Here is a 13,786-nt window from a genome sequence, read left to right on the forward strand (position 1 = left end):
GAGATTCTGCCAAAGTGCGAGTGAGATGTGCGGTGGGGAGTGTATCAGGGGTGGTATTGTCTACACGCAAATGCTCAACTTTATGTACTTTTAACTAGAGGTGTAACAGATGGTTCCGTTTCAGTCCAAGCAGTGGAGAACCGTGCCCATTCTGCCTGTAGCCAATCAATCCAGCCACTCTGGGGGAAAACTGCAAGCTGGGCTTGGAAGTCTGGCTGCCAGCAATCCAGAGGAAAAGCTTTTACACAGGCTAATGTGGTCGGCTGCCATGTGAAACTGGGGAAACAAGGAGGATGGGATTAAAAATACATCAACGCAAACAACCTCATGCTGGGCTTTGGTCAGGAATAATGGCTGGGAAGAGAGGGGAGAGCAGGCACAATTTGGAAAATTAAAAAATGTGCTTTGGCCTGTACCATTAACACCCGATCATTTTAAACTGGCAGGCATAAGGGGAAGGGAAATTAACTGCTTTATGAGAAGAGAGCTGCCAATAGAGGAGTAAAAATTTGATGTTGCACAAAATGGCTGTAGCAGGTTGTCTTGGCCTTTTAAATGCTTAAGCATCTGCACAGGGCTGCTGGAGCCAGCCTTTCCTGTGAATTGGCAGAGCAAAACAGGGCCCTCCTCTCCACATCTCTTTGTCTGCCTGTCTGCAAGATCATAACTTTTTGGAACTGGGTCAAATTCATTCAGATCTTTCAGCAGATGCCCTGAGCATCAATGGGTAGATCTCTTTACCCCACCCCTCTCGATTTGAGGGAAGCTTATTCTTTTTCTTCTTTATAAATTCTGCACCAATGAAATGTTTTCATCAGCATGACTTGTGAGTTTTAAATTGCATGAAAAACCTATGGAGGACTGGACAGTCTTGATGCAGACGGAGTTGGTGGAGGAAGGCAAGTAACGATGAGCCAGAAATTAGTAAAGGTTTATATGGGCTTTCCAGGTTCTGACCCACAAGCAGAACACCAAGAGATTGATTGCCTGGGATTTAAAAAATGGAGAAGAGGGATTTATCACCAGGCTTCAAAGGCCCTAGTAGTTAACTGGTAGGAAGGAAGGAACAGGCCAGTCTATTTCTACCCCATGCAAATTTTGCATGTGCTCATTCATAAGTCTATCTTATTCTGGTTTTGTAATTCATTTTTTAAATCTCTGCATAAAAATGCCTGTTTAAATATGTATTTTATTTCAATTTACACATTTCTAAATGTATTTTATCCTAAAATAAATGAATGTTATTTTATTCTAAAATCAATGAATTCTGGTAAAAAAAATTGAGCCAAAAAGTGTATTGCAAAATTCAACAAAGAGCAAAATCCAAAGGATAGTTACTGTCTGCTCTGCACATTAGTCCAGATCAAGTCAGTTCATGCTGGAATTCATAGAAACTGAATTTCTCAACCAGCCCTGTGGCTAGACTGCATTTGGCTTGGTGGGTCATGAATTGAACATGTGACATGGTCAGGCTCAGTTGTCGGAGGCCACATCTAGTTTCAGAGTTGAGTTGCTTGAGCTGGAAGCTGAGGCCAGCAGCATGCAGAGGGCCTCTCAGTAACATGACTCTCAAGCAATCAGTGTCAAAGTTTATGCCTCTTGCTATGTGATCTTTAATATGTAATTGACACAGCACCCCACATTCTCATGATCATGCCAACAGCCTTAAATCAGTCACTTATGGGGCTATATAAATCCTCCTTCTATCTGAGTTTAAGTGAAGAATGCATAGCTTCAAACTTATCAACTGAAACTTGATTTCCCCTATTAACAAAGTAACAAAGTTAACAAAGTAGAAAATATTAAAATACTTATTTGCATTCGTCCTCTGCCACATGAAGAATCAGTGCTGCATGATGAAGTCGCCCATCTTTCTTACCTGGTCCACTCTTAGTACAAATCAAATAGTCCTTACCAGTTCTCGGCAACATTTCCTGGAGTTTTGTTTTGTTTTGCATCATAGTTTCACTTTCAGTTTGCAAATTCTGTAGCGTGGAACAAACAAACTTTACTTAACCCAGCAATTCTTACTACAACAGTTGTGCAACTTGCAACTGCCCTGGGTTTCATTCCTCTGCTAGAGTTCCCCCATGCACAGGGCACTTACTCCTGCAACACTTTGATTCCTACTATCATTACAGGGCTGCTTTTGCAGTCTAACCTAACCATTTAACTGCCCTTCCTTTTTATATTTGTCTGTTGTCATCACTGGGCCTTGTTGGATATGATAAAGAGTTAGGCAAGTCTGAAATAATATTCCTTGGAATTGCTGGAATCTGTTAAGAGATGATGTAACCCGTAAGTGAGTCATTTCTCCCTCCCATCTCCTTGGAAGCAACCTGTACTGCCTGCTGCCAGACAGACCCAGTGCCAGCATCCAGCATCCTTAGCCTGGGCACCAGCAGAGCTCAATACAGCTGTTTGCCCTGGGCTGCCCTTTCAACAAGTTGCTTTCCAGAACTGTGCTTCGGTTAGTGCCTGGCAGTTGGGTCTTGGAGCCACCATCTGCATTTCCCACAATGCCTCTGCAACAGTGTCACTCGGGGGAATTATGGGAAATTAAAAGGGCAATTCAGAGACCCAGGTGCCCAACACTGTTTGCTGCAATGCTGCAACCTGATGTTGCAGCTGCACCAGGTAAACCCACCAGAGGGGGCACTGACACAGGAGGGAGCCAACCAGAAAGCATGTTGCTCAAACCTGGAACTGTCCTTGTTGATGGAGGTGGAATCCCTGTTGTCACTACATGGGGAAACAACTGCATTCTTATGTCTCCATAAATCAACCGCAACTCGTATGCAGCTGTCCGATATGGGGATTGAACCCTCAACCTTGGCGTTATCAGCACTATGCTCTAACCAACTGAGCTATCCAGGCTCCATCCCAGTATCTTGTCTTCAGCTATTACTTAAATCAGATGCAGGGAAGTGGGAGAAATTTGATTCTGTTGGCATTTAAAGGCAAACTTACCAAATTTGCACTCTCTGAAACAAACATGAACTGAAACACAACCGTTCTTTGACACTTGCACTTCTCTGAATTTTGCAAGGCAGTTCTTCAGCCAAGAAATGCATACAAAAATATATATCCTAGGTCGGATTTAGTGTGCCTAAACATGCAAATACTAGTGAAATTAACATGCAAAAAATGTGTTATATTTGGGAAATTTGTTTTTCAAAAATGCGTATGTTAGGACAAACACATATATATTAAGAGAAATTTGCATTAAAATGTTGATGAATTTTCATCAACTAATGCATCATCTACAAACTAACACAGAAAAATGGAGAATTGAATTTAAGATTGGAAAAATGTGAAACTGAGTGAAATCAAAATTGATAGAATTGCTTATGCCTAATCAGATGCTACAGAGGAAATATCCAAGAAACAGGACAGTTCTGGAAAGATCACCAGTGTTCACTCGCTTGTTCTGATTTTCAGTTTAGTGTAGTTCTCCCCAGTTTTATTTCCATGTTGAACACAGGTCATTAAATAAATGCAAGTTACAATATATAAAACGTTTAACGATGGGACTCATATCTTACGAATGATTACAAATGGCAAGAGGTAGGTCAACTACAATTAATTGTCATTACAATGATCATGCTAGCCATTCACAACAAAAGCAGCATGAGATTTAGATAATTCGAAGGAATAAATGGCTGGTTATGTAATAGCCCTTAACATCTATTTGCTAATAGAAAGTCTGTCTTTTGAAGATCTGACCAATTTTCCTTATCTGTCAACAGCTGGGGAAGAAATTTGATTCTAACTGATATGCGAAAGGAGTGTGTCAAAAGATAATGTGCAAGATCCTTGGTTTTTCTTGTGCCAAAAAAACATAATCAGGCTTCAATGAAACATGAGAAATTCTCCTTTCCAGAGCAACTGTTGGCATCAGATTAAGCTTTATTGGTTAGGAGCTCTTCTCAGCAGGAAGTAACTAATTTGAATAATATCAACTTCTAGACAATGCTGGTATTTAAACATAGCAATCTATGGTGCAACTGGGTTGCTCCTTGCTTATGCTGTTATCAGGTAGGTTGAAATTGTTATACACCTTTCACCAGAATTCTGACTTGGCCCAGCATCATACTTAATATCTAATTTTGCTGTATTTTCAGACATCAAGAGACATTCTGATTTTGTCCTTTAGTGGGCACTTGCGGAAAAGATTACTGGCTTTGGTTGCTTTTAGAACTCATATAACACCCATTCTGAAACCCCTGCATTGCTTACTAGGTTTGTTTCCAGACCCAATTCAAGCGGCTCATATTAGTGTTCAAAGACCTAAACGGCTTAGGCAACAGCAACAACAACAGCAATAATGATTTATTGTTTATACCCCACCTATCTGGCTGGGTTTCCCCAGCCACTCTGGGAGGCTTCCAACAAAATATTTAAAAATACAATAAAACATAAAACATTAAAAACTCCCATAAACAAAAGTCAGATAGTTGTTTATTTCCTTGACATCTGATGGGAGGGTCTTCCACAGGGTGGGCGCCACTACCGAGAAGGCCCTTTGCCAGGTTCTCTGTAACTTCACTTCTCGCAGGGAGGGAACTGCCAGAGTTGGACCTCAGTGTCTGGGCTGAATGATGGGGGTGGAGACGTTCCTTCAGGTATACTGGACCGAGGCTGTTTAGGGCTTTAAAGGTCAGCACCAACACTTTGAATTGTGCTTGGAAACATACTGGGAGCCAATGTAGGTCTTTCAGGACAGGTGTCATGTGGTTTTGGCAGCCAAGTATCTGAAAGACCACTTCCTTTCCTTCAGATCACCCTGAGGGGACTCACTTGGTACTTGCACCTTCCTCAGAGGTTTTCCGTGGGGTGGCTTGGGAGAGAGGATTCTCTGTGGCAGCCCCAAGTTGTGGAATTCTGTCCGCACAGTAAATGCTAAAGGTGCACATCTTTACACTGCCCTTTGACACCTGAGATATGTATGTAACACTGCAACTGTTTTTAATTCAGATTTTCAAAATTGTTGCAACCCACCCTGAGATCTGCTGGTGAAGGGTGGATAGTAAGAATAACAGTAGCAGTAATGAAAATATACAATATCTCAGTGACCATCAGCATCAAAGACTGAGTGTAAACTGCCTTGGGATTGTAACCGACTTACACAGTTTAAAAAGTGAACAAATAAAGATCGGTCCACAAGGTAATTGAGCAGATGTAAATTGCCTTAAATCAGTTTCAACTAATTACAGTGGGGCTCCCATCAGTTTAAAGTCTGTCTTAATTGATTTGTGGACTGCGCTATAAGCCTTTTAAATCTCCCACCATAAGGAACCCCTTTCACTGTCACTACTCATTTTCATTCCTCTTTTTGGTACTTAAAAAAAGTTTCGCTTCTCGGCCTTTTGGCTAAGATCAAGTGTAGCATACAGACTATTCAAATGAATGGATATCTATTTAGGGGCATTAGGCGTATTAAATGCACAATGTTTGGTTTCTTAATCATCCTACCTTTCTGATGACATTCCCCTCCCAGTTTTTCCGGTTTTACAATGGCTCCAGAACCACTTCCTGATTTCTACTCGCAAATTAAAAACACACCTGATTAAGGCAGCATGTCTAATGTGTATTAACACACATATATCAACAGCTAAATTCTTAAGTGCTGGATCTCACTGTCTTGAATAATATCAAACCCAGAGACATTTAAAAACTGTATGTACATAAAACTGTTGTGGGCACACACAGTAATCCCACTTGCATGATTCTTGATTTGGTACTTTTCAGCCCTTTAAGCAACACGGCCCCATTCTTAAAATAGGGGAGTGGGGCAGGGGAGCACTGGCACATGATGGACTGTCATCCCATTGAGTTGAAGATCATTTGAGAAGCATGCCCCCCAATTTTCAAGTTTCTGCCTAGATTAGGCTTCCAAATTCAACATGGCTGTCAGGCCACTTCTGACCTCATTTATCAATTGGCTGAGTAATGTTCTGCTGATGGGAGAGAAAAGAAAAGAGAGAGAGCGTAAGTGGAGACGGAGTGTCTCTGAAAACTGAGAGGAGGGCAGGGGGTGGAGAGCAATGGAGACATCTGACCTGGACACTGGGACAGCAGATAAATTAGAAAGAGCATAACCCCACGGAGATGCATGCTCCGGCTCATGCAGCAGGCATTAAGGATGAAATATTTTCAGAGTAACAATTCACCTCTAACTGGAAGGACAGGGACTCGCTGACATTTTGGGCAATGAACACAGCCTGCTGGTGCTCCTCTTGGAGGGATGAGACGTGGGGAGAGAAGTGAGGAGCAAAAGCAAAAGCAGAAGGATTTATGCAATCCCAGTTCCTAAGTTCCAGGTTACACTTACCTTGTTGGTTTAACTCATTTAATAGAGTTGTAGGCCTGAGAAGGACCAAAGTAAGAGAAGGACCTGGAACTAAGGACCAAAACAAACACGATGTTGATTAGATCTCCTCATTTAAAAATAAATAAAAAATAAAGCCATTGTGGGGCTCTCTGATTTAGATTGGAACAAGATTTCTGGGAGGTGGGGGTATTTGAAGCCAATTCTGCCTGCAACGTTTCCCTATTCAAGATCATGCAAACAAGGATTGAAAGGTGATATTAGCCCTGCTGGGAGGAAAGACTGCATTGTTTCTGACTCTTTTTTTAGGGAAAAGATTAAGCATATCCCTCCACCTCCCTACAGTGACTCTGCTCCGTTCAGAACGGGATCCCCTGCCAATTGAGAAGGTCAGAAGAGCCAATCACCATTCTCTCATAGCATGTCTGTTTGGACCTTCGTATTAAACGAATATCAATAGGACATACTTTCACGAAAATTCATTTCAGTTCAATTCTAACCACAGAGACTCCCAGCTCTGCAGCCCCAGTCATGGAAGTGTTTGCTGTGGTGAGGAAGAAGGATGTTTCATTGACTTTGGAGAGGCCATTGAGGAGGATTGTGGACACATTCCTTTACCCTGGAGTTTGTGCAGTCAAGGCTGGTTTAATCAGGCAACTGAGCAGAGTTGGATAGTTCCTCTGTTACTTCCCCAGTACACTTCAGCTGCAGTAGCACAAACCTTACAGCCAGTTTGTTTGCATGCTGTCTTTACCACAAAGACATTGCACTCAAAGTGGTTTACAGAAAATGAATAAATATGATAATAGTACAGTAGCCATAATATGTAATAAAATTATAATATTAAAACAACAACAACAACCTATTATTTCTACCTTGCCCATCTGGCTAGGTTTCCCCAGCCACTCTGGACAGCTTTCAACAGAACATTAAAAACAGAATAAAACATCAAGCATTAAAAACTTCCCTAAATGGGGATGCCTTCAGATGTCTTCTAAAAGTCGGATAGTTGTTTATTTCCTTGACATCTGACAGGAGGGTGTTCCACAGGGAAGGGGCCACTACTGAGAAGGCCCTCTGTCTGGTTCCCTGTAAACCTCACTTCTCGCAGTGAGGGAACCGCCAGATGGCCCTCGGTGCTGGACCTCAGGGTCCAGGCTGAATGATGGGGGAAGAGATGCTCCTTCAGGTATACTGGGCCAAGGCTGTTTATGGCTTTAAAGGTCAGCACCAACACTTTGAATTGCACTTGGAGACATTATATATCACTGCAATATATATCACTGAAATATATACAGTACATATTTGAATAAAACTTGCCAATATGCCATTTAACAATATCTAGTATTGAATAATATACAGTACCCATAACCAATGTGGGATTGTTCCATCAAAATAATGGATTTGAAAGATATGGGTCATTTCTTACATATTATGGCTACATTCGATGGTAGGACATGCCATTTCCAAATATTTCTAAAATATTAGTTCAGATTTATGCATTTAATTTATGGATACATTTATTTAATTTATGAATTGCCTCCTATGAAAATATCTCAAAGCAATTAACAGATAGCAGATAAATGAAGCTTCAGTGGCTGCATTCAGGCTCCCTGTGCACAGATGTCACTTTGGGTTATTTTCTTCCGTGGCGTGAGCTTACCTTTCTTCCAACATGGCTCTTTGATAACACAGACTTGCTTCATCCAAGGCTGCTTTCTTTCTTCTCCTCTTTGCCACTCTTCCACTGGGACAGCAGTCTGTCTTTCTAATTGTTTCCCCTGCCCCAAAGTGCTTTGTCCGTTTGTCTGATTAAGCATTTGTCTAGCCTATTATTAGTAGTATAAGAATAACACTTAAATGTTTTAGGTAACTTCTCCAAGGGAAGGGGAGGTGGCTTCAAGATTGTCAAAGGGCTACCAACCAGCACTGCTCTTTGGCTGCAAACAGGAAAAAACAGGATTTATCTGATCTGAAACTTTGCATGCCCACCCAAAGTGTAGCGAGTGTGTTGCTGCTCCACCACTGCCCACCCATGAAAATCATGTGCACATGGATACACATACAATATCTGAGTATATGGAGATTGTATGGTGTGCCATAGACCAGAAGGGGAGGAAGGGGCATAGGGACTGATGACATGACCAATGTCAGAAGCATTTGAAAGGCAAGAAATGCATTTGGAGAAGACACTTCCAGATGGCCCAAGAGAGCTCACTGTGCTGCTTGCCAGGCAGGGAAAGTGAGAACAGCCAAGGCACGCTTGTCTCTCTGACCTAAGGCAAAATGTCTTCTCTTTCCCAGCTAATACAGCACACAACCACTTGTGCTACACTGATTGGGTTGCGGGGAGAAAGTGCCAGCCAACATTCTGCCTTCAGGCCCAGGCAAGGCAGACATAAAATATGGGATAGGGGAGAATCAGTGAAGACAGAGTTGTGTCCCCCCTAGCAACTGCCAACATCCACCTTGGGATGCTTTCCCAACAGTTGGAGAAACACAGACTCAGATAGATGATGGGCAAGCTCTATGGAAACATGTCCTCCCCATCACCTGAAAATATGACCTCCCTCTCTTGAGGTTGAAAACAAAGTTGCTGTTGAACTATCTAGAAAGAAGACAAGGGGCATGTGATCATCTACCCTGCAGACAAAACCACTTGGTCATTCCACCTCTCCAGGGGATGCTGGGAGTTGTAGTTTTATGAGGGGGGCTGGGGAACTCTGAGAGAGGCTCCCCAGCATCCATACCAACCTACAGCTCCCAGGATTCTTTGGAGAAAGCCACCTCAGATATTATACAATAGGTATAAATTTGCTGGAAATCCAGGCCCTACAGGAGAGATTTCCCCAGTCAACTGCTCAGTCAACACATCTACACGCTGTTGCCCAATACAGTATCCATTTCTATACAATGGAACTCAGCACCCTCTCTCTGAGAGCAAGCCCAACTGAAATCTGATTATGGAATCCCACTTTGCAAGCCCAGCAAGGCACGTGATCTGAGGGAGTTTATGTTAATCCATATTATCCCCAAAGCTGCTCCATTCCTTTGATGTGCTGTGGAAAATAGCAGCATTTAAGTTTTCATGGCATGCGAATGACGGAAATGTAGATTCTCGTTGGCTACTATTTTGAGAGATTGTTAACATCAATGTTATTGGGGGGACATCATTGTCATTGGGGGGAACAAACATCATTGTCATTGGGCATTGGGGGAGAAAGCAGGGAGAATTGCAAGGTGAAGACAAACAGAATACCAGAGGTGTCACCCAAATGAAGGATCTGGGTCAATTAATAGTCCTGATTTTGATTTATTATTTGAAAAATTTGATACAGCATTTCAGTGAACGTGATATCATCTCAAGATCTTTGATGGAAATAGTTCCACAGGCAAGTCATTCATTGTCTGGCAAATGATTGTCTGGCAAGTCATTCTCTGAATGAGTAAATGTGATCAATTGTTTATAACAACGCTTTCCATCCTGATCCCTCACACATGGACAGAAGAAGTCCTATTAAAGCCTGATTTAAAATTCACCTTTTAATATTTAAATGGCTGTGATTATCAAGTCTGTCATTTAATCATATGGATTAACTGGTGAATGCTTTCAGCTCTGGACAACGTCTAGGAAGGAAAGAAGTGAGGGCAGGTAAAAGGAAATATCACACATCAGCTATCAAATCATTGTATAAAAATATCCCCATTGAAGCTGTTGCAGTATAGTATGTCAAAGTATTTTCTGGACAAAGGAGATGCTGACAAGTAAGTATTTTAGCTGATGGCTGGCAGCCATTCTACCAAGCCTGTCTCTAAAGCTAAGTGGTCATGTTCTCAGGTCAGTATTAGGGTGGGAACACCCTCAGGGCAGCAGGAAATGGGACTGTGGATTAGTAAGAGTCCCCTATGCTTCTGGTTCAAATATAGTTACCTTGCTATTCTTAACTTCTGCCTCATTTATTTATGTATCTATTGGAAATATGTATTCCCTCCTTTTCTATTTACTCCTTTATCCACCAGAAAGAGATTCTAATGATTTTTAAGGAGATTCTTATTGAGGACATCCAATCACATTCTCAGTATTTACAGTATTTGAATTAAAAAAATGTTTTCTGCTTCTATTATTTTCCTCTTGCCCCCTCTCTCTTCAGCTACTGGCTCCTGCTCAGGACAAAATTCTTAAAACACAAGTCTATGGTTAATAGAATACAGACCTGCCTATTAATCATACAGATTCATGAGGCAGATGTCAAGGTAAACATCACTATGAAAGGATAAAATGAAAAGTCAAAAATTAAATCTGGCAAAAAGACACGGCAGGAAAATTAAACTGCGTTAGGAGCTGAGGAGAATGCTTTCAGTCTCATTCTAAAGATAATTAGGGATGGGATTTGGTGAATGAAGGGAGGAGGGAGAAGAGTGGTGTAGCGGTGAGGTGCTATAGCTAAAAAGGCCCTGCTCATTGTTGCCACCCAGAAGATGGAAAGAGGAAGATGAGCTCTGCCAGCCATGGGTGTAGCCAGGATTTTTGCTGTGGGGGCGGGGAGGGGGCAGGCAGAACCACAGTTAGTTATTTTTATTGATTGATTTATTTATTTAAGGGGGAAGCTGCCCCCCTGCTCCACCTTGGCTACCCCCATGCTGCCAGCCATTGGCTCTGGCTCCATCTACTGCTGACCTTCCTTTCACCCTACAAGCCCCACAGGGTACCACCCACCATTGCCAATGACCATTTTGGTCAGGGTCTGAAGGAGCTGCAAGCCCTCTCTCTGTACGGAGGTGAGGACTGTGTAAGAGGTTTGCCCCTGCTATCTTTTTCCATGGAGAATCATTTCTCTGAAGATGCTATTAGCCTCAATTAGAAAAAAAAAACTTGCAGGCATAACACTGTGTGCTGACTGTGTTCTTCTAAATAGCAGCTTTGTGGTGTGTCGGTGTGATTTTCAACAGGGAAATCATGTGTGTCGGCTGGGGAAGGTTAACCTCCTCACAGCCCCAGTCCAAGTCTCTACAACTGGTTTTGCAAATTGAAAAAAATAAATAAATTGTGAAATCCATTCATAGAACTCCCGTGGCACATCTGATTTGACAGAAGCTCTTTATTTCCTAACCACTGGGAACACTTAAGGGAGGGTGTCAAACTGAGCTCCTGGCTTTTGGTAGTTAATGTTATGTTTGTGCCTGAACTTCAGAACAGAGCAGGGAACTAACACAGTTACATTTGGGGCACATGAACTGGAAAGTGCAGGTTCTCATGCTTGCATTGACTGGAATACTCCATCTTATTGGCTTCCCAAAGTTCCCAGGAGGCCTTTGAAGTCCCACATTCTCCCATCTCATCCCAAAGCAGCCAGCCAGGATATAAACATGTCTCCAGTAATTTTAGTAGTATGGGTTCTTCTGCTCTGGAGGGCAAGGATAACTTTCAGCCAGGATTGGGCCTGGCTCTTTCCCCCACCATCAAGACCTGGGAAGGACTTGGAGGCTTGCATTATCCCAATTTTTAACTATCTCCTTAAAAAACTCTTCAAAATCCAACCAGGTGCAACACATCATTGATGAAAGCTGTACAGGGTTACACCATAAGAGGTTTTGGCCCAATGTTATGATTCCACAGCTGCCCTGAAATCTGGTATTCAGCGTTAATATATCCACAGGAATTTTTATCCCATTTGGTTCATTCTATTTTATTTTATTTTTATTCTGTTAACTTTATCCTATTGATTCAAATGTGTTTTCATTCCCCCAGATGGTCCCCTTTTGCATTTGCTTTTTTACGGAAAAGGCTTGTGCTGGAAGCAATATATAACAAGGCTTTGCTCTGAAATCCGGCAGGACTCTGCCCCACAAGTTTTCATGCGACTGGATTCTCTCCCCTCCCCTTTTAAGACCATGTTTTGAATGCAGAATGGAACAAATAAATGAGAACATGACTCTTGAATGCAGAAAGAAACCCCAAAGGTCAGTTGGGTTATAGGTATGCAGATGACAAGCTATGATTCTGTTGATACAATTGCTTTTCCTGGCCCATTCCACACCTGCTGTTTGCTTTCAAACATTAATAAAAGCTGTTAAAATGCCACTGTATTGACATTCTAGTGCTCGTTTCCTGGGCTGTAGCTCTTTGCCAGGCTTGCTAAATTTCCTGCAGTAAACCTTTCTATATTGGCGCTTCCTTTTAAAACATTTATTCTCCAAGCATCATTTTGATGTGATATCATGATTTTGGCTTACACAAAGCTTGGCACTCCCCCTTGTAACCCTAACCCCTCTTCCTTTCAGAGTGTTGGATAGCCATCTTTCCGAAGACAACACCCATTCAGTTAACAAATTAATGTTATTAATTGTGTTGCTTCCACAAAGTGTCCAAGGTGATGTACAATTTCTAACAATTCGTCTAACTTTTAAAAAATGAATTCATGGAGTTTGCTACCACAAGGATGGTAGCAATTTGTGATGTATTTTGTATTTCTTCGACGGATGTAATTTTATTGCTGGTTTTATCCTGCTTACCATCATGATAGTTTCTCCCCCTTAATGTTGGCAGTATAGAATTTTTTTGCAAAGGAAATGTTGGTGGTTCCCAGCTTAGTTGGGTCTTTTAAATGAAAATTAGACAATTCATAGAGGATTGGGGAGTCAATCCATACTGTTAAATCACATCCCCATATACAGAGACAGCATACCACTTAGTATTAGATAACTGAGATAAACAACACAACAGGAAAAAGCTGTCCTCTTCATGCTCTGCTTACAAGTCTGCCCAGGGCCATCGCACAGCTCAGTGGAAACAGTATGCTGGGCTGTGTTTGGATCCAGGGTTTTTTATCTTCAGTGTGTGATTTTGCTCCAAGTTCAGGATTTCCGCCTTTACTTCAGTAGCTGGGATTGAGACAAAAGACTGAGTCACACTGAGCTTCTTTGCAAAGTGGATTACACAGAGTTTAGCAGGTGTCTCCCAAGACTTTGGTACATGGTCATTATAGTCAAGTGTTTGCTTAACCAGGACCTGGTTCAGAATTCAACTCAATATTATAATGCTATACAGTGGTACATCGGGTTAAGTACTTAATTTGTTCCAGAGATCTGTACTTAACCTGAAACTGTTCTTAACCTGAAGCACCACTTTAGCTAATGGAGCCTCCTGCTGCTGCTGCGCCGCTGGAGCACAATTTCTGTTCTCATCCTGAAGTAAAGTTCTTAACCTGAAGCAGTATTTCTGGGTTAGCGGAGTCTGTAAACTGAAGCGTATGCAACCTGAAGCGTATGTAACCTGAGGTACCACTGTATGTGTGGGAGGAACCAAAGCCATGGGAGTAGCCAGGCTTTATGTTAGTGAGACAGAACCTCAGTTAGTTAAGTATTTTGTACTGATTTACTTGATTTAGAGGGGGCAGCTGCCCCCCTGCCCCCCTTGGCTACACCCATGCAGAAGGTCCCAGGTTCAATCCCCAT

General features: G+C 42.0%; 1 long non-coding RNA gene across 1 annotated transcript in view; it reads left to right on the forward strand.

Annotated features, from left to right (window-relative positions):
* LOC310844227 overlaps window positions 1-13,786 on the forward strand; it is a 66,171-nt gene that overhangs the window by 33,115 nt on the left and 19,270 nt on the right. Inside the window, exon 2 of the long non-coding RNA XR_014564015.1 lies at window positions 12,081-12,292. This is a non-coding gene — a long non-coding RNA (uncharacterized lncRNA). The remainder of the gene's footprint in view (window positions 1-12,080; window positions 12,293-13,786) is intronic.

Source organism: Podarcis gaigeae, assembly GCF_964106915.1.
Source record: "Podarcis gaigeae genome assembly, chromosome: 5".
Classification (NCBI taxonomy): domain Eukaryota; kingdom Metazoa; phylum Chordata; class Lepidosauria; order Squamata; family Lacertidae; genus Podarcis; species Podarcis gaigeae.